The following is a 21,793-nucleotide window of genomic DNA, read 5'->3' on the forward strand; positions in this document are numbered from 1 at the left end:
ATTGTAGGTCATACTAGTAATTTCAGTAGTTGTTATTCTCTGTAAATATGGACTCAGGTATATAAATTAAACTTTCCAATGTTTAAAAGTTGCACATTTCTATCAGTTAAAAGTTCAAAATGATGTTTAAAATCTCTTGGCTAATCATAGATGTAGACACTGAAACAATCCATAAGAATCTAAAATTTCAGTAGAGGTTACAAAGTTAACTACTTACTACTAAATATTACTTTTGCTTCTGTATGGAAGTTACAATCAAGGGGAAAATACAAGAAGGAGTCCATTGCATTTGGCTTTTAAGTCCCTCTACAAAGCTGACAGTTTAAAAAGCCTACTTTTTTATTATTATTATTATTGATAATAATAATAATAATAATAATAATAATAATAATAATAATAATATCAATATTATAATTGATAATTATATATAATTGATATATATCAATTGATAATATTATTCTACACAATTATCGTAATTAATAATAATAATAATTAAAAATTATATAAATTATTATATATAATATATAATATTTATTACATATAATATTTATATAAATAATTAAATAAATTATATGATTAAATAAAATTATATTATATAATATAATGTTATATAATAATATAATATTATAATTATAATAATTATTATAATTTCCTGTCTCATAGATCATACAAGCAAATGCTAATTTGGCTCAGTAAGGCTATATCGTGATAAATGTGACAAAGCTCAGAATGGTTTTATCATAAGTGAATTAAATATTTCATTATGTATTTTAAAGTGTTCCATAAAAGTATTCTAAGATTAGCTAGGCTTAAGTATATATTAAATCATATATATTTGCTTAAGCTAAAGAGAAATAGGAAGCATCTTGGATTTTACTGATTGCTATAAAAATAGTCAATGAAGAAATTTTGTTTGCTTTGTTCGTAAGAAGTTCTATAAAACTTCTATAAAGAGTTATATAAAAGATAAAAATTATCTGTTTATAAAGATAGTTTTTAGCTTGCTTAGAAATTAAAACAGAGGGGAACAAAACATTAATCAGAACATTAATTGTTTCAATCTGTTTTTTAGTGGAGAGTTGTATTAATAATCATCTGCTTCCAGGAAAACAAACTTCAAAGAGCTAAAGGGCATAGAAAAATGCAAGCTATACAGCATCACATTTTCCTGAGCTCAGAGCAATTTAAAAGTATGGAGTTCATGGAGCAATGACAGTGCTTGGTACTAGTTGACAATGACATGCAGAGCATCCTAAGCAATAGCGTTTATCTCACAGAGCATCTGAAATATTCATAGATTCCAACAGTAGAATAAATTTATTGTCTGCTATAAGAGATATAAGAGGTTGATAAACTGCTTTTCTGACCTTGGAGAACTTTGTTGGCATATTAAGGGACTTTGATACATAACAAGGTGCAGACACACTATGATTTGTTAGGTGCTTTCTGCTGGGACTGCACTATCAGGTGAATTGAAAACAAAAGACCTCCTTCAGGAAAGTAGCAAGAAAAAAATAAAATAGATTCTCTCCCACTGTCCCTGTGGTAATCATCACCAAATAAAAGATCAAGGGGATAAAACACTGATTGATTGATTTATTGATTGATTGATTTTTCAATAGTACTACCATTTGGAAAAGGGGAGACATATTTTGTTGTCTGGTTTTCTGCTGTTCATAGAATCACAGAATATCCTGAATTGGAAGGGGCCTACCTTCCAGTTCCTATCATTGAGTTCAGTTCCTGGCCCCACACAGGACCACCATGTCAAACCACGTGTCTGAGAGCATGGCCCAAATGCTTCTTGAATGGCAGGCTTGGTGCCTTGGGGAGCCTGTTCCAGTGCCTAACCACTCTCCCAGTGAAGAACATGCAACATCCTAACACCGAGCCTGACTCTCCCCTGTCCCAGCTCCATGCCTGAATTGCCCATCACTTGGGACCTGTCACTGTCCCCATAGAGCAGAGCTCGGCACCTGCCCTTCCTCTCCCCTCGTGAGGGAGCTGCAGGCCACCATGAGGCCTCCCCTCAGCCTGCTCTGCTCTGGGCTGTACAAACCAAGGGACCTCAGCCACTTATCATACATCTTGTGTTCCAGACCTTTCACCACCTTTGTTGCCCTACTTTAGACTCTGTCTAATAGTTTTATATCCTTCTTACACTGTGATGCCTGAAACTGCACACAGCACTTGAGGTGAGGCCGGACAAGCGGAGACCAGAGTGGGACAATCCCTTCCCTTGACTGGCTAGCAAAGCTGTGCCTGATGCAATCCAGGATATGGTTGGCCCTTTTGGCTGACAAGGCACACTGCTGGCTCATATTCAACTTGCTGTCTATGTGCTGTTTGTGTACTTTCCATTCTGGAAACAAAGCATCTGACCCATGCTGCTTTGCTTACCAAGTACTGCTCTGTACTGAATACTGGAGTTATAAGGATTGACTGGAGAGCCTGAAAGATCCTATGGTCATGTAAGCAAGGACTTAATTCTATACTAAGTACAATATTATAAGTAGTATAGTACAAATACCTGTGGAGTGTCGTGCTTTAACCCAGCAGGCCACTAAGCACCCAACAACAATTCACTCCCCCCTAGTGTGATATAGCAGGGAGAACTGGAAAAAGGTAAAGCTTGTGGGTTAGATAAAGACAGTTTAGGACAGAATATGAAGGGATGATCATAACAATAATAACAATTAATAATAATAAATACTTAATAGTGATACGTATATAATATACATGTATATACACAAAACAAGTGATTTACAACGCAATTGCTCACTACCCACTGAAAGATGTCCATCCTACCCATGCCCAAATAGCGGTTCCCCCAGCCCTGGCCTGCCAACCTGTATTTATTGTTCAGCACTATGTCACATGATATTGGACATTCCTTGGGTTATTTGGGTCACCTGTCCTGGCTGTGTCCCTTCCCAGCTCCTTGTGCACCCCCTTCCTCCTCACTAGCAGGGCAGCATGAGAAGCTGTAAAGTACAGCTGTACAGAAAGCTGTACAGTGCTTTCTGTAAGCAATGATCTGCAACAACTAAAAACACTGGTGTGTTATCAGCATTACTCTCATCCTAAATCCAAAACACAGCACCATACCAGCTACTAGGAAGCTACTTTCTGTTCCATGAGTGGCAGAAACATCCATTTTTATAATTATTCATAAATACAAACTACAGAAGGCTGGAGGTAAAAACCAAAGAAACAAAAGACCTTGTGTACTGAAAGCTGTGATTAACCTGATGCTCTTCTACAAAAGCAGAATTCAGTAGGGACAGTCCACTCTTGGAAATAGTACTTACCTTGCTGCTTCTGAGCATCAGGAATCAATCTGAAGATTACTGGCCACAAAGAAATACATGCTTTCATATGACGATGTATGAGCGGCCCAGGTCAGCTGGTACTGCCCTCCCTGGGAGGTCCCCTCAGTTACCAACCACAGTGGAGGCTGCAGAGAAATCTGATGGCACCATCACTGAAAGCTTCATACTCTGGTGACTGTAACTCCTCAGGGAAGCTTTTTGGAGCATTTTCTGAAAATTCTTCAGACTGAAGTATCAATGGGAAGGGCCAGGAACCTGTCCTTCCTCTCAGGGAAGACTCTTGGTAACTCCTCACAACAGTTCACTGAGGAAAGTCTCTATAACACAGGCTAAGAGCTTCCATCTCAATATCCTCTCTTCCAACTCTACAGGTTCAAAATACCTTAGTATCAGAATTTTTGCATTCTCCTCTGGGTGGATAGGCCAATATAGCTTATAGAAGTTGTTAAATTGGCATTTTTTCTCAGCCTCAGAGACTCATGAGTTACAACTAAAGAGTCAGTGACATCAGCACACAGGGCCTCCAGAGATCAGCAATTTGCTTCACAAAACTGCCATCTGTAACTCTGAATAATTAAATACAACTGATAATCAATCAGAAACATATGGTTAGCATAACAGAAATTGAACTGTCGCTGAAGTCAGGGAAAAAGCTGCTTCACTGAGGATTAAGAAGATTGGATTTTGGTTACCTGCACACTATACTGAATGTGAATAAAAAGAGGATTTTAGTTTCTAGTATAAGTAGTCTATTAATCCTAATACATGCAACCATCGTTCCTACAGAAACATTTAACATGAGTTTAGTGCTTTTACCTCATTCTAATACTCCTGTCATAAAATAGCACAAATATATATATATATATATATATTTGTATATATATATATATATATATATATATATACATCCTAACAGAAAGCCACAGGGCCATCTTGCAGAGGTTACTGGAAAGTAACCTCTTGCTTGAGGTTACTGGAAAGTAACCTCTTGCTTGAAAACTGCAAGGAAAACATAAGAAGGTTAAGGGCTGAATTGTGTTCTGTAACTCAAGCAAATGAAAGCAAAATAGGCAAATGATTCTGCTTCAACAGCTTGTGAGAAACTGGTTGAGTACATATGAGCAAGGCAGTGATGATTCCTTTAAGACAATATATTTTAAATAAGCAGTAGTTATTGGCCTGACTACAAACAAAAGACTAGGTTGTACTGTCTTGTTTTTAAAGTTCACTAAAAATGCACATGAAGTACTACAGATGTTCACTGTCTAGCTTGGGAAAGCCAGCATGACAAGCACAGAAATTTAATCTCTAGGCTACACAAATCAATGTGGGCAGTGGGGAAATTTAAAGGATTGCACTCACTCCAAGACACAGCACACAGGTAGTGACTGCAAACCAGGAGAAAATGAATTACTACCAAGGGCCACAATCCCTTCCTTTGCAAGGAGGTGTTTGTAGTTCTAGCAGTTATTGGCACCTGCTGACATACCTGTTTTTTGATGTTACAAATGTATATATGCACAGATTTGTCTACATCCTGTTTCCATTTTCACCATTTTCTTCAGAAAGAGTGTACCTTAGCACTGAAAGAAACACTCAGTCTTTCAGCCCAGAACTGTTACTCCCTATGGGAGTCCACGGTCAAAGAACACCTTTATTCTAAAAAGTGAGCTGGTACACAGCTGGCAGATCTGGTCAGCCCTACAGGCAACTAATAAGGACCAGTATGTTATTTGACTGTGAATATACACACAAAGAGCTATATAAAATGAGGATTTATTCTATTTAAGGAATCTGTGTTCGCAGGCACTGCCTTGGTAACACTGGATGCTCAAGCCCTAAGCAACTGACAGTGCCAAAGGGCTCATTACAAATGCCTCTGACAATGAATAATCAGCAAGGGATTGACAGTAAGCATAGGTAATTTTGATTGAATAGACTCTCTAGGTTCACATGGACAATTCAGAAGCCCATTATACTTGTTTAATGAACATGAGTAGAGTAATAGAGATCATTCATTAATTCAGTACATTAATTGAAGGCAGATTTGTTACCTTTCGTCTTTGTTTAATTCTGCCATTATCTGACCCAGCTTTATATTGTTGATATATTTAATACTCTGTGAACTATTTCATGTTGACTCTTTGATGCATTATAAAAAATTCAATACAATTTCATTAAGAACAGGACTGAAGTGGGATAAACAGTAACTCCAGTGCTAGTGCTATCTATATTTTATTTTTCAATGTAAAATGTTCTGCCTGACCTTTTAGAAAGCTCTATTACATTAAATTAAGATGCTCTATTTCAATTGGTCTATGTTCATATTGGCACTTCTAATAAACTTTGAAAAGGAAAATATTTATAATTTAAGCTTGTCCATCATCAGATTCATGCAGCAATTGTAAACTTTTTATGTAAAAGAGTATAATCTTTCAAGTTCAAACAAGAAAAATGGCTCACCCGACTGTACAGCCTTTCATGAAGTAATGTAAATGTAAATTGAAGTATTGTAATGTAAAGTAAAATGAATAGATCTTTGTGCTATTTAGGTCTTTTCTAGATTTCTTTCTTTCTCTGTCACTTTTGGATCCAAACCTGAATTTTGGTGACTTCTGGGATAGTGTGTGAATTTGGTCATTTATTCATTTTTTGGATAGTTTCAAGCCCCATCTTTGTTTTAGCTGAAAAGACTGATGGCATGTTAACACTTCTGAGGTTATTTGTTCTTAAGTACATCTTCTAGGTTATATGTCATAATGACAAGCAACCAGCATTGTAGGTGCCAGAAACATTACAGCCCTGTTGCAGGGTTACAGTTCATAGACTAAATCAGCTCAGAAGATATATGGGTGGTCCAATGATTGCTGAGTGCTCGGTCCAGGAGTTTAAAAGAGAGAATCAATGAGCCGCAACTGTGTAAAATAGGGGTCAAATATGTACAGCTGAGGCTCCACATATATCAGACAGGGCTGTGTTTTATTTTCTGTTGTGTAACATTCGTTACTGAAATGTGTCTCAGAAACACTCTATTAAAAGTAGATTGGTATTAATTAATTCAAATAACTGTCTGCTCTAGAAGGCAGGAGGATAGCAGCATAGTTCTGAGCCATCTTCAGCATATTGTGATCTATCAAAATATCAACTCAAAATTGCCAAGCAGATATTCAGTCAAAGCTCTCTCCTCCACTGATTGACCTTTGGTTTTGTATCAGCGATTTTCTAGCCAGAACAATCTGCTTCTCCAGTCATGGTTTCCTAGCTTTTTCATCTGCATGTCTTTCTACTCTGTTGCTCTGGACAGACAAATCTATTTCAGGTCTTTATTTCTCGACTGCTAAACAATATTCTCTCTCTGATCTTGATTCAGTGTCTTTGACATGAAAGGAAGCCTTGTACTAACTTACACAAAATACCAAATTCAGGTGGACCGGGGAGAATTCAAGGAACCTCTTCAGCTCAGGAAATCTAGCTTACTTCCGACATGGGATAGAGCACATTTGAAGAAACACAAATGTCACTTGAGAGCATTAAACACTTTAATTCTTACACTCTGACAATTGTTCTTTTTATTCATGCAAGCGTACAAGGATTCTTACAGTGACCCCTTATGGGTTTCCATACTCAACTTCTGGTGCAATTTAAATTGATGCAGTATCATTAAAACGGAATTGCTATTCTCTCTGTCCTATGTTGAAGGTGTTTTCTCAAAAGGAATTTCATCTCAGACTTAATTTCAACATACAGAAGACACAGACCATATTGTTAATACATTTTTTGAGGCAGAATATAGATTCCCTGTGACAGCCCTTTACAAAGGTTACACTAGTGGTGGTCATGGTGGGAAGGGTGTTTTGAGGATGCAGAAGTGATATAATGAGGAAGCTGGAGTGTCTGATCCTCTCATTTATGGAAGGAGTTCTGCTAAGCATTTGTGAAGTTGAGGTCTCTGGATTGGCATTTAGGAAATTGAGACAAGAACAACATTAAACTATGGAAGGGAGAGAAAGGAATTGTGGATGCATAGTGTACTAACTACTTAAGGGTTTATCAGAGAAAGAAAACATAGGTAAATGTGAATATAGAAGTAAATAAAGCAATACCATATAGGTAGGAAAATAACAGCTAGAAGGTATTGCTATATGAATACATATGTTGATAAGAGCAATAGTAAAGGTGGACTGTATATTTTTGAAAGGATTATGTTTAATTTTGTAAGGAAATTGTATATAACCATTAAAGCTGTTGTAGACAGTTCAAAATTAGGATCAAACCTTACTGCAAAATGAGAAGGAAATGAAGGTTGCTTTTTAGATTGATTTTAGGAAGGGCATGTATAATTTCATGAACATAACATAATATGATTACTGTAAGAGATGTCCAGGTCTCCTAGTTGTATTTGTAATGCATTTTTTAAAAGGGAAACCATTTTAACTGGCATATGAAAGAGAATTTACATTTAATTTCCTCCTGTTTAGTTTATAAACAAGTGTTGTTATTAGTCAAAACCACATAATATTTTGTTGGAGCAACATCTCTTTATTCAACTCCAACTTTTGTTTTATTAACTATAATTAAACAAGCTTTTAACATTCAAATGTTTACAATTTTAAGGCTTTTTTTTTTTTTTTTTCTCATTATAATTGCTGAAAAAGTTATGTATATGTGGAATAGTTTTTTGTTTTGTTATGCTTCTTTAGAAAAAAAAAAGTCCAATAAATGTGATAAACTGCAATGTATAGTAAAACAAGTTAAAGAATCTGTTCTTACCTTACCCCCTAGAAAAATTAAAACAAAAACAAAAACAACCAACCAACAACAACAACAACAAAAAAGGTAAAACTTCCCTGGTAATTAAGAATAAGTTATTTTATAAGTCTTCAGCAGGCTGTTTTAAGAGTGTACAGAGTGTGCACCTTGCTTTCATTAACAGTAGTAATACTCTGCTCAGTGCTTAAAAGTTGTATTACCATTTACAACACTGTCAGAAAGACAAATAGTAAATGTATCTTTTTCCCACAGTTATTCTGATATATTTTAGAGTGGAGACTTTATTAACCTGGGTCTGCAAAATAACTTTTAGATATAGGAGATAGATTTTATTTTTCATATGGACCTTGAGATTTGAGAAAATAAGTGAATAGATAGTAATTCTTCCATTAGAATCTTTTATAACTCTTTTTGGTACAGTAGCAACTAATGGCAGTTTATTAATATGCAGCTTTCAGCATAACATAGCAGATCATTATGCATTTTAACATGGGGTAAACAGTCTTTCAGATATTTTTTTTTAATAAAAATAAAAAAATAAAACCAAGCTTTTTTATCTTTTTTTATTAAGCCAGATAAGACAGCCAAACAGGTCACTAAATGTCAATACCCTTATGTTATTCCAACATGATTATGCCTGTCATGAAAGAAGAACGAAGTATTCAATAAAGTGACTGGGGGATTAGGCTCTGACCCTTTAAACAAATCCTTTTCCTCCTGCTGATATGTCTCAAAAAACTAATTTGCTTCATGATGTCTTCTCTCACTAATGAAAACATTTATTGTGATGAATGCTTAGTGAGATTTTTAGGTACTTTTCTTATTCTGTAGTTAGGTATTGGGATAGAGGTGGTTCCATTCATCACACGTAGCTAATTGTTGAATAGTTAACTACTGAGTCTAAGCTAATCATTTAGGATTCCTCTGTAGCAAATCAAGATAGAGAGACATTCATCCCAGCATATTTTTATTATTCTAAATACATATTTTAGGATAAAGAGCTTTTGGAAGTTCTTTCTTCCTTCTCTCAGTAGACTAGAAGAAGCCTAAATCTAAATTAGTTGATTCAGATTATATGCTTGACAAGATGGCTAACACTTGAAGAATCTCTCCAGAGAAACTGAAGCCAAGACCTTTTAAAGTATTTAAGTCCCAGTAAAATCAATAGAGGACAATAGGATGAAAGAAGGTCTTTTAGTTCCTGAACCACAGATCGCTGCCTAAACCAGCAGTGAAAATACAAAGGCGAATAGGAAAATTGAAATGAACCTCTCCAAGCCAGAAGTGGAAAACTACTAGCTGCACCATTTTCTCTGTAGACCTTGTCATAGAAAGTTCTATCATACAGCTCTATATGGGGAAAAATAAATAATCATAGTATCTTTATTTTTTTTTTCACCTGATTGGGAAAAAGATCTTTTGAAAGACTATGTCAAAAGCTAGATGTTTCTCCAGAAAATCATATGAAAAAATGGCATTTAAGAGTGTGCACGTGAAGGTCAGCATGCCTTCGTCTTTTCCAGGAGTATGGACCACAGTGAAATCCATTTGAATTAACCTTAATATTGGGCTGTACTCGTGCATAAGATATTAAAAGCAGTGCACAAGAGATGTACTCAAAGGAAAATCTAACTAGGAAAATATCGAATTTGCTGAACTTTTGTATTTTCCTTACAGCAAATAACCCAAATATAGTTGATTAAATATGAGAACTAAATGCTTTTAATTTATTTTACTTGATAAAGGGAACCCATCATTTCTGCCTTTAACTATTGCTGCATTGTTTTACTGTTAACTTTTAACAGTTATTCAATCCTGTTCCCAGTTGAATCAATTATTTCAACATGGGAGCAAGACCAAGCCCAGCTTCTTAAATTCTTCCCATTTTCACTTGATCTTATCTCTGACAAATTTCAACTACTGCAATTTAGAAGCACACAATGATTAAAATATTTTGAGCTGGATCTTTGATAAGGACCTTGGAATCTGGCTCAAGGATATTCAAGCTTAATGTAAGGCACTTAGCCTGACAGGCCAGAAGTTAAACAAAAGAGTCTAATTTTCATACAAACTAACAAATGAAAAGGATTCTTTTCAGATCCCAAGCAAAGATACTCAAATCCTGCTTTTCTGATAACTTACAGAACAAATCACACTCATTGGAATCTTTGCTTTCCCAGAGACTCTGAAAATTAAATTGCTATTACTCAGTTTAAATATCAAATTACATTTTATGCATAGCAGAGGTTGGAACTTGATCACAACAGCTCATTTAATATAAAAGTCTTGAGGAAGAGATACTAGCTCCTATACTTTAAAATTCTTTATAACACAGTCCAATTTAAATGATTCAGAATCAGTACTTTAGCTAAAGATTAAGTTTTATGGGACAAAGAAATTTCTTTATGCATATGAATAGCAGTGAGTAAAGATCACTGAACTCTGCATTTCTTTCTATAGTGGCCCTAAAAATCTATCTCAGGGCTATAAACATGCTTTTTGGTTGTGCACACCATTCACATCTCAGACATGTAAGAGTGCAGAGGACTTGAAATAATTTCTAAAGTTATTCAGAAAGTTGGAAATCTAATGCCAGAGCAGATTTAGAATAAAAGGACTAACACTTATCTGGGTCTGGGGGGTGTGATGGCATGAAAGGCCCTTCTCTCTGTGCTAACCATTAGTGCTGTTCTATGAGTCCCTGTATCTTGGGTGTTTCTGAAGGTCCAGAAGCCCCGTCCTTCTCAGAGGAGCACAGACAGTAAATTCATACATATTCCCTGTCTGTGCTTCAGTGCACATATTTCTTGTGAGCTGTATTTTGCAGAACATGGCAAAAATGATCAGTCCTGCACAATATGTATCCCCATTGCATCCCTTAATTTCCTCTACTGCAATTATTTTTTTCACAAATGTATGTTCTGGTATAGAGCAAGTATGTATATTATCATGCAGACTTATAAAAATATTAATAGTTAGGTGCCTGTGCAAATTTTAAAGGTAGGTAGTCACAAAAAATGCAAAGCAAAGTGAAATAAATAAGCTACTCTCAATAGATCAAATTAAGGAATTGCTAGTGTAGTGTCCCAAAAGAGATTCACAGAAGTACCCTTGCTATACATTTTCTGAAGCTGAAGGGACAAGTCACTTCTAATCCCTCCATTGACTGCCATCTAGGGGCCCCAAGAATTTTATAGTGCATATCTTTTGTGCCATCAGCTGTATTATTTTGTGTGTAGGAAATATAAATGGGAAATTTTCTGCTTTCCTAATGGTCACTTTTCCTGCAGATGCCTGAAGCAGAAGCCTTGTAATTTTAAAACTACTCCTGGTAAATAAAAACAAAGGACATTGAAAGGCTTATTTAAAGTTAAAACTTATTTAGAGTTTCCTCTGACTTTGTAACCTGTGTACAATGTATAAATATAGAATAAGTGTGATTATTATTACCCACAATGATCTATACAGTAAATTTGTATTACTGAGGCATTAGCAGTCAAAGAAAAGGATGGATCTTTTCTAGGCTCTGAACACTGTCAGCTCCTTCTGACTTGTCCAGAAGTTTTGGGTAGCTGCTATCTCAGGAAATCGTGTATTGTGTTTTGTTCTTTGGTATAATTTCTATTCAATGGAGTTTGATGTTAACATTCACTACTTATGCCCTACACTACCCAGTGCGTCCCTTCCCTCACTCCCCCTGGATTGGTTATCATTTCACACTTCCCACATTAATGATGCCAATACTTTATTTTGAGAAGATTCTGGACTTCTCTGGAAAATGAGTAATATTGTTTCTCATTTTCTCAAGAACACTGTTCACAAACTATCACAGCTCACTGAATTACTCCTGCAGTAAATTTCCCAGACACTGAAGAGGGTGCACACTGTTGTGAATTTTAGTCAACACCAGAGGAACTATTTTATTTTTAATTCTGTGTAATGTATACATGTCCATTCACATACTTATGTATCCTTCATGCAGTTTTCTTTCTCTTAGGGAAGGTCTATCTGTCATGAACTATGAACTTAAAGTTAGCAACAAATGATGGAAGTTACACTTTAAAAATTGGAACTTCAAAATATCAGAATAGCCTTCTGTGCATTCAGAGAGTTTAAAAGTGTTTGACATTGTACCATTATTTTTTATATAAACTATCCAACATTACAATAGTGAAAACCTTGTTGGATCTAATTGTCTTACCTCTTTTTGCCTTTTCCTTCTTCTTTTTTTTTCTTCCCCTTTTTCTTTTTTTTTTTTTTATTTTCTTTAGATGGTATACAGCATTAGTTTTAATGAGTGGTTACGTTGCAATTCTGCTGTGACCACCCTGAGATCTTTGTAAGTAGCACTTTACATCACAATATTATTCTCATTTCTATCAGTAAATGTAATTTTAATGGTGTCTTTATTTATTTATTTTATTTCATTGTGAAGAAAAAATATGTAGAAAGAAAACAAAGAAAAAAGTGATAGCATTTTAAATATCTCATTAAAAAATAAGCACCTTTTATTCTACATATCTCTGTGACATAGAAGAGAACACATTTTAAGCAAAAGACCTAGCTTGACTTTTAGGTCCTTCCTTTCCTGGTGCCCCCAAACAGGGAGTTCAGAAAAAAAATCACACAAAAAAGAGGTGGGAAAAAAATTAAGCAAAATTAAGTGTGTCTTTTTCTATTGGTTCCAAAACAAAGAATGATAGGGAATGTTGTAGCTTACTTTAAAGCCATCCAAATTATGCTCATCCTCAAATATTACTGTATTGGTAAATAAATTCTGAAAAATAAAAAATGTTTTCTCTTACTCTTCTTTGACCCACACAGACAGTGTTGGAGGGAAAAGAGAATTAAAAAAAAAAAAATCATTCCCAGAATTAATGCAGCCAAAAGATACTGAGATTAATTCCATTGCTTTCACTCTTTCATACTGAAGCATGCAAAACCACATTAGAAGCAATGTAGCAATACATGGAGTATAATGAAAATTTACTGTGGATGACAGAATCAGACTTTCAGAATGAAGTGAGTTGTTGTACATAGGGCTGTATGAGACATAATACACTGAAGCTTTTCTTCAGTAAGCTTTTAATACCCGTGCCAAGTGATACAAAGAATTTTCAGTGAGAGAACCTGGGGAAATTTAAGGCACATCACAGTGCAGGAATTCTGCACCCAAATGTCTTATGATGTCATTGCATACACACATTGGCATAAAAAGAAATTAGCTGCAATTTTAATAATTTCTGAGTGACTGATAGTTTTTTTACATGGTCTTAGATTAATGCCTAACATCAGCAATTATCCTACAGCAGTCACAGAACAAATTCAGCAATCAGGTGAGGTATTAGCCTGTGACTAAAAATGACGATGTCCTAGCAAATTGAACTAATCTTTTTTTTTTATTTATTTTTTTTTGTGTGTGTGTGTGTGTCTGTGTCTGTATGTGTGTCTGTGTGTGTGTGATACCTTATTTCTGCTCTTTTCAAGAGCAGGAATGATTCCATATTGTGTACCTGTATCTGACTGAGTGAAACTCAATATATTAATGGTAATATGTAAATGTTACTGTAATACATAGAGTAATATTGAAAATCTATTCCGTGTAAAATTCATTCAAAGTAGCACAAAATTAAACTACCAGAATATCAGAATAATTTTGCCTCACTTGCCTCTATGGACTAGAAAGACCTTTAGGTGCACGTACATCTATCACAACAGCTGATTTGGCCCGTTTTTTCTTGCGAAATATAACTTTGACCAAAACCATAAGTCTTTTGGCATGCCTAATGAGCCACTCTGTATGTGTGTGTAGGAGGGGAGGATTACCTACTCAACACAAAATTCAATTGTTCAGGCTAAGTGGAAAACACAATGCTCATCCACTGGCGAGATGGACAAGCAACAAATGGCCCTTCCCTTGAGGACCTGCTGACAAGCCGCACTCTGTTTGCTTTTCTGGGCCATTTCACTTAAATAAAACTTCAAGCAGGTGATTTAGTTCCTTAAGTGAGTCTCAGAGAGAGATTATTCTGGCAGGTGGTCCTCATTGCCAGCATGCTTGATTGGTACAGTAAACCGATTCACTTATACTTGTGGATAACTTTCCAGTCTCATCGTCCCTAGAGTACTGATCTTTCAAGCACCACTTCTACACCCACTTATGTAGATGAAATTCAAGCTGGCTAGGACTTCTTTTGCATTCTTGTATTTAATTTTTACCACACTGTAAATATGTGAATGTTATTGTATGCAATGATGAAGGCAAATATTCCACTCCCAGCTGCCTTAAGGGTTCTTCACTATCAACAAAAGGAAGCAGATGGGTCTGTTTGCTTGCTTGTTTTGTGGAGAGGGAGAAAGGAGAAGAGATTTTGTGATATTTTATTCTCAATAAGATTTCCGTTTCCAGAAAACTGTGTGAAAGAAAATATTTCACATGTAGAAATATCCTTTCCAACAGGTTATGTTTCTATATGAGTCCTTGCACTGTTCCATAGCCACTGTTACAAGAATTTTGCAAAATGTCTTGTCAGTGGATTGTTAAGCTGTTAAAAGCTTCTGATCCATTCTGTGTTGTCCACAACTGTGTTCTTCAGGTCCACACTCTCTGGCACATGGATACATAAATAAATGAATAAACAGCATTCTGTAGACACTAAGGTGTGGCTCACCTTGAGAGAGGAAGAGTTAAAACTAAGAGAGGTTACTCAGCGCAATAGACTAAGTATCACTGCTCAAGAGCTGGCAAAGATTTGGCTTTACTCTAACATTTGCTTTTTGCTTACTAATTTTTGGTTTGTAAAGTAATAATAATATTAACCCTCACAACATAAGGTAATTTGGGGGGATTTACTCTTAGACAAAGCCATAGAACTACTACAGTTTTATTTGTTGATGCAGCAGATACTTGGAGAAAAATAAGATGCTATTTCTCTGTCAATGAAAATACTGACTGGTCTATGTTATGTTTTGCCATATATTTTTTCTTGATTCTGGATGTACTCAAATATAGAATGACTTTTTTTGTGCTGGAGGTGGTAACTGCTCTCTCATCTCTTTCTCTATAAAAGTGTCACCCTCATAATCATGATCCATTCTTTTTCTTACTAACGTGAAAGACAGGAAAACTTCTTTCTTGTCCAGGGGTAGTCAAGATGCCTTGAGTCTGGAGATCAAAGGTAGGAACAGAGATAAAAAGAAGGAGAAAAGATAGGAAAATCATGAGGTCCTGACATAAAAATTGAGTTTTTCTATGAAAATATTTAATTTTACACTTTTTATTGAAAAAAAAAAAAAAACAAAAAAAACAAACACATATATATATAAAAGAAGTTTCTACAGCTTTCTTAAAAAAAAAAAAAAAAAAAAAAAAAAAAAACACACACAAACAGCAAACTCTCTACAATACAAACTTTTACTTCAAGAGCTGAAACCAGCTTCTATATTGCAAAGAATCTTTATATAAAATTTTCTATCAGTTCTGAGTCATAGATACATTGTATCCTATATTTCTCCACTTCTCCTCCAAGTTATTCCCATCTGGTGAAATATCAACTTGTCACTATTGTAGCTGATTTATCAGGGATTTGCCCAGTGTCACAGAGAAGAGATGCAGCAGACGATGGCAATTTTCCCAGTCCCAAGTTTGGTAACCTTATTTTCTTCTCCCTGTATTTACTGTCTATCTTTCTATTGGCAATCCACTCCTGGCTCTGTGTTACCTTTAAATGGAGAATAACTGTAACTTCAGATATCTTTGCCCACACTTTAACAAAGACCACCATTACCGTTTTCTTCAGACGAAAATCCTATTTCCTACTTAGCTACAGGTTAAACCAAGATGTTACTCATCATAAGATAGGCACAACATCTGAAGGACAGTCTGTTCTCTGGATATCAGGGTAAGATACTTGCATTTCACCCTCTCTTCTATGTTTCTGTATTTAGACCTTATATATGTAAACAATCAGAAGCACAGTTATTGGACTGAAAGAAAGTCTTAATACTACCACAAAATCTTAAAGTCTTAATACTACCACAGACCAAACTGTCGAATGATCCCACTTACAGCAATGTCAGAGAGAAACTGTGGTGACTAGAGCAAAATCCTCAACTCCAGTGCGATCTTCTGTAAGCTGTGACACAGCTAGAAGCAATGGCTGTGTCAGGAGAGAGAGGAGGCCAGCACTTGCTCACAGGAGCCTCCTCATGCATCACTGTCAAGCAGCCTGTAAAGAAAAAGAAGCAAATCCTCACTGTGAAATTGTTTCCCAGATTCAAGGAGCAGCAGCAGTGGTGCAGTCTGCTGCTCTTATACAAAAGGTGTCAGCCAAGGGAACAGAGGTAGTCCTGTGAAAACAACAACTTGCTGAACCCGTTTAAACAACATCCGTGCAGTATTAGTAAAAGCCACGCAGCATAACGATGGAGGAGGAGTATATTAAGCAAGTGTGGAGATGAGGCATGAGAGAAAGAGTATTTTGTAAAAGAAAACAGTTCAGCTACATTTCTTCCCTGATTGCATTGGAAGCAGTTGTGGCTAAGCCAGTGCAGTTTTGGGGAGCTCTGTCAGTTATTATTCAGCACAAACTGCAAACCAATGAGAAACCCTCAGGAAGGGTACCCATCTGTCCACAGGGCCAGATTACATAGAAAATGAGAAACTGTCAGAAAATGACCAGCCTAAAGGATAAAAAGAATCAGCAGTTTGAATACTATGAAAAGTATTTCCCTATGTCTCTGTTACAGCTGCCTGTTTGCAAGGCTTCAGGCCTCCTAAGCAAACGAGAATGGGGAAAATCAGCACCAGCCCTGAGCAAACCATGAAGAGCATGTGGACCAACAGGCCTGCATGGCCTTCTGTCTTCTCTAGGTCTGACAGCACACACCATTCAAAGTCAGGTACATGAGCTGACAGTGTCATAGAGAACAATGCAGTGAACCAGCTTAAGCATACCTGTGCAAAAATTGGGTTTCCCTAACTCATATAAGCCCTGGCTGCCTTGTAATTAACTTTGACCAATTTAGAAATGGAGTGTTGCTCAGAATCTGCCTGATCTATCATTATACAGCACATCTAAGAGGAAACAAGTATGTGATCCAGCCTGAATTCCTGGGCACATTAAGGTGGCTAACATATTTGAAACAAGCTAGGCTGAATATTTAGTCCATTTCAGTATTTCCTCTCTACTTAAAAGGATAATTGACACTACAGGATTTAGTTTGATTTTATAGTTTATTGTTATTTATCAGTATTCAGTCACCACAACTGCAATGTATACAAATAAAGGCAAGTACTTAAAACATCAGCTCACATAGAATCACTAATACTATCCATTTTACTGCTCTCTATTTAATACCAACGTCCAATAAATAACTATTGCTAATAATAAAAGTAGAATTGTAATTGAAGTAAATGCCATTCACACTGAAAAATAAATGATGCATTTATGAGAAGAATATGATGTCCTATGAGACAAATTATTATATGCAGTACACTAGAGAGTAAGATTGTAATGGGGGGAAAAAGTGATAGAATGCCTGCAAATTTAAAAAGCAAGGAAATTCAAGATCTGAACAGAATTTGCCACTGATATAGCTATTGTGGTAATGATTCTTCAGGTTTTCTTCTCTTTCAAGACTTATCCCTATCTTCTCAGTGAACCTGCATAATTGCACTATTTTTGTTTCTTTTGTAGTTGGAAGAACCTGAGAGAACAGCTCACAGAAATATCTTTTTGTTCCTCCAATAAATTAGTAAAATCATGGATTCCAAAGTTTAAAAAATTGTTATATTTGTTTGCTTCCATCAACATACTTCAAGGTGAGTAATCTATTTCAATGGAAATACTGCATCCAGATTTATAAACCTGTGCTTATGAACTTTATTTCTTCTGTCTGTGTGTAAACTGAGTCTCATAGACTGCTGTTGCCTTTGTGGGACACATTACTAAATTGTTGTGCTAGGTGTCTTTTTCTCAAGAGTGTTCATACCAGCTGGAGTAGCACTTTAGCTTGTGGCTGGATTACTCATTCTGCCAAATAACAGTAAGACCCTGACATTAATGGGGATAATGGTATATACCAACGATTTATATACCTGAAAGAATCAAGCTGTAACTACTCTTGATGTATTTGTAAATATACATTCTTATTATCAAGAACAGCAAAGAATTTCACAAACATGAATCCACAGAGCAACATTATTTTTGCTTTTATATTGCTGAATATAAATGTAAGGTAATAATAAATTTGAATTAAATATTTAGCACTCTTTTTAAAAATATAATCATACAAGATCTTTCAAAAATACATAAAAAATAAACTATTATGCATATGGTTGGATTGAATGAAATGGGAGACAAAGAAGAAGTATATATAAAATGCAATAATTTTACATGTGAACTAAAATAAGAATATTTGTAGCATAACTGTAAACAGTGAGGTTGTTTTTTTTTGTGTGTGTGTGTGTGTATGTTTGTTTTGTTCTGTTTTGTTTTTCATTTTATTTTCTACTGTGGAAGATTTCAGAAGTGAATAAAATCTTATTTTCATTAATATAGTCCTTATTGGACATTCCAAAAGCAATTGCCTACTAGGCACAGTGTGACTGTGAGTTAACAATATTTTCATTCAAAATATTAAGAAATAGAGAAGTACAAAACACTCTGAAATGTTTCCTTCACAGCATGTTCTGTAGCTGAAAGACTACAAAAGGACCATGTGATAAAATTGTAGTTTCCATGGAAACCCTGATTGTTTTTAACAGCAAGAAACTAAGAAACATAAACCATGACTTGATTGGCAGCTGCTCCACGGTTGCATCAACTCCTATAACATAACCAAAATGCATTTTGGTTTATTAATATTAAGCCATAAGACACCTTTTTTTTTCCTTTTTCCTTTTTTTTTTGTTTACCTTTTTTTTTTTTTCTTCCTGCTGATTGCCACTGCTAGATTTTCAATGTCTAGTGTTTTGTAATAAATTTTAAAAACAGTACTAACCCTTTATACAGCAAAACTTAGAACTCCTCTGAGATGTGAAAGTAGAAAAGTAGAACTGTTTGGCACTTGTTTTAGAGAAACGTGTCCTGTTACTCTTCCTGTGTTATTGATTACATTTTTCTAACTCAAGATTCACCAACTTCAACATCTGTAGACCCAGGAACAAATTTTTGTCCACTTTCCAGCATAACAAAATCTTACATTCATCACTTTTTGTTAGTCACTCTCCTTTTTCTGTTTGATCCAAATTTCTCTGATATCCATATGGTGTTACTTGATTGCAATTTCTTCCCTAGGAACATTCATATTGGAGACAAGTCAGTTGTTTTAATAATTGTCAGTTAATTATAACATTGCATTGCTAAGTACTCTGTGTTTTCTCTGTTGGGGTATTAGACAACAAGATATATGGAAGGAATGGTATCTACCCTAAAAAATAAAGGACACAGGCATCAATGAACAAATTTATCCCTATAAAATCTGTCTAGTTAAAAGTACTCCTTTGATAATATTTTGAGATAGCTGCACTTTATTATACTGTTTCTGTGTGTCTTGATTCTAAGGGTAGGCATCTCAATATAGTCCCCAAAGTGCCATTGTTGTGCTGAAATGGGATTAATCAAAACATCAACAAACAAAACAAATCAAAACATCAAAACATTCAACAAACATCAATATCAATGTCTTTGGCTAAGTGGTATTACACCCCTCAGAATAAGGAAGACACATTTCTTATTGAGCATTACATTAGAAGGTTGGGAAGAGCTTCCCCACATCTACCAGAGCTCGTCCTGTCCATTCTCTCTGAAAACATGGACAGCTCATCTAAAAAAAAAAAAAAAAAAAAAAAAAAAAAGGTAGCCAGCAGCTTCAGTCTAAGACCCTTGTGAATATATGCTGATTTTTCAATCTGTTCTGTCTGCTGCTCCACTGGACTTACGTGGCTGCCTATCAGTTTTCTCTGTAAGACTTCCTTTTGATGCTTCCTGTCAAGTCCTAACGGTGGACTCAAAGACTACTTTGTTATCTATACACCAGGGAGGCTGTCTGCTAAACAGCAGCTCTGGCAGCTCAGGCATACTCCAAAAATCTCTCTGCTTCTGCTGCTCCAAGAAACTCTCTGCCACTAGACCCTTAGGATATTTCTTCCTACTTTCTCTATTATTTCTTTTACGTAGCAGAGGCATCTAATAATAATTTGTTTTCCTCTTTATCCTCCAGTTACTTTATAGGTATAGCTTCATGCATTCAAAACTCTCTAAAATTAGAAAGAAAACAGCTTTTCCATATGAGTTACTGATATCATATTGTGGGTTACAAAACAGTAATATGAGTTCTACACCTTCTTGCTCTGCCTAATAGGGTGTCATAAAATCATCTTTGTGATAACACATCTTTGGTTAAATTTCACTGCTTACTTTAATGTATCACTAATCCAGTCAAGTCCACTCTTACAAAGTGATTTCATAAACTCTCCAGATGAAGAAATCTGGAATAAAATATCAGAGTTGAACAGTTCTGCCCTTTCCCCACTTCCCACTTTTCTTGGCTCTTCTTAATGAAATCAGCTATAGCTATAGTTTACAATTCCTGTGCCATTTTGGGAGCATGTGAATATCAAACTATCATTTATACCACCAAAATACAAAAGAACAGTACATACAACAGTCACTAAACGTGATAACAGGTAATCAAATATTTGCATATTGATTACCAAGCAATATGACAGTGATAGGGCAAAATACATCCAATGCTTATAGTAAGGAAAAGAATTCACAAGAAAGTTCTCGCAAGTTCAAAAATACTGAACGATTATTTTAAAGGCAGTATTCACACTTTACCATGAAGTCACTTCAGAATCAACAGATTGAAGTCAATATGATGGACTAACAGAACATCCTCAGATTCACAATAGACTTAGTGAGCTATTCTTTTGTGTTGGTGTTTGACCAATAAGTGCATGATACAAGTCAGAAAAACAAAGGCATGGTAGCTCAAGGCCAGAATAGCTGGTGTATGTAGTCCTGTGAGGAAAGGGTCTCTTCCCCTTCTGATTGACAGACTATTCCAAGTAGCAGTGATACTTTTCAGACTGCTATTTTGCTGAAGAGGGTGGGGATAATGATTCTGTATATCATTAGAAAGTAATATTTGCTATCTTGAAACAAGTTTTTATGCAAGTTCTTTGCTGCAATTTGATTTCTGGGGCTTGGAAAATCTGCTAGAAAGTAATCAAATATGCATTTTTGCCTCTAAAAATCACACATTGCCAAGGACTGGTTCAATGTCCAATTCAAAAACCTTCTAAATACTTTTTTTTTTTTTTTTTTTTTTTTTTTTTGTGTGTGTGTGTGTGCCAAATCTTCACAGAAACAAGACACTTTCTCACAAGCCACAGCTCAGAGAAAGAAGGAATTCCGCACACCTTGAAAAGAAAATGAGAGATAGGGATTTCTTTGATAAACCCAAGTTTATAGAGGCTTATATAAGGAACACATTCCATATTAACCTCTGTGCTAAGTTACAAAAGAATTCCAGATTGTGCTGTGATCTGGGCATGTTGTTACACACCAGTCTCCCCTATTTTAATAGAAAACAAAGGCAGAGTAGGGTAGCACTCCTGGTAAACAATAACCACACCCCTGTCCAGATTACTACATGAGGGGTCACATCATTCAGTTAAAACA

Source organism: Aythya fuligula, chromosome 2 (genome assembly GCF_009819795.1).
Source record: "Aythya fuligula isolate bAytFul2 chromosome 2, bAytFul2.pri, whole genome shotgun sequence".
NCBI lineage: Eukaryota > Metazoa > Chordata > Aves > Anseriformes > Anatidae > Aythya > Aythya fuligula.